This window comes from Egretta garzetta, unplaced genomic scaffold, assembly GCF_000687185.1.
Source record: "Egretta garzetta isolate BGI_Z169 unplaced genomic scaffold, ASM68718v1 scaffold931, whole genome shotgun sequence".
NCBI classification, from domain to species: Eukaryota; Metazoa; Chordata; class Aves; order Pelecaniformes; family Ardeidae; genus Egretta; species Egretta garzetta.
The window spans coordinates 4,639-5,158 of record NW_009258556.1 but is presented as its reverse complement, the minus strand read 5'-3'; positions in this window follow the sequence as shown (position 1 = coordinate 5,158).

The window sequence follows — 520 nt, the reverse complement described above, 5'->3', positions numbered from 1 at the left end:
GCGGCTGTTGTTGCCCCTGGGCGGGTAGGTGGTGGTGGGGTGTCCCCCCACCCCCCCCCAGGGAATTGAGGGGTTCTGGGGCTCCCCCACTCACTGTCGTACACATCCAGGGCGAAGCGCAAGCGTCTCCGGTGAGCGATGGTGGAGCCGAAGGGGACCCAGGTGGGCTGGAGGGCCCCGGACGAAACGCTGCCCGTCCTGCAGCGCAGAGCATCCTCGAGCGGGGTGACGGGCTCCCGGGGGCAAGGCAGGGCACCCCTGCACCCCACGGGTGGGCACCCCACGGGTGGGCACCCTCCCAGCCCAGGATGGAACCAGGCACCGAGGGGTCCCGTCGTGGATCGCACCCAGGGAGCGTGGGGCTCAGCCGGAGCCCGGCCCCATGGGGGTCCCCGCTTACCTGGGGTAGCGACAGACCACGGGGAGGGAGAAGGGTCTGGCGCGAGCCACCGGCCCCCCGGCCGAGGGCCGGTAGTGGAGGATGTTGCTGTAGCGGATGCTGTCCGGGAGGAGCTGGGGG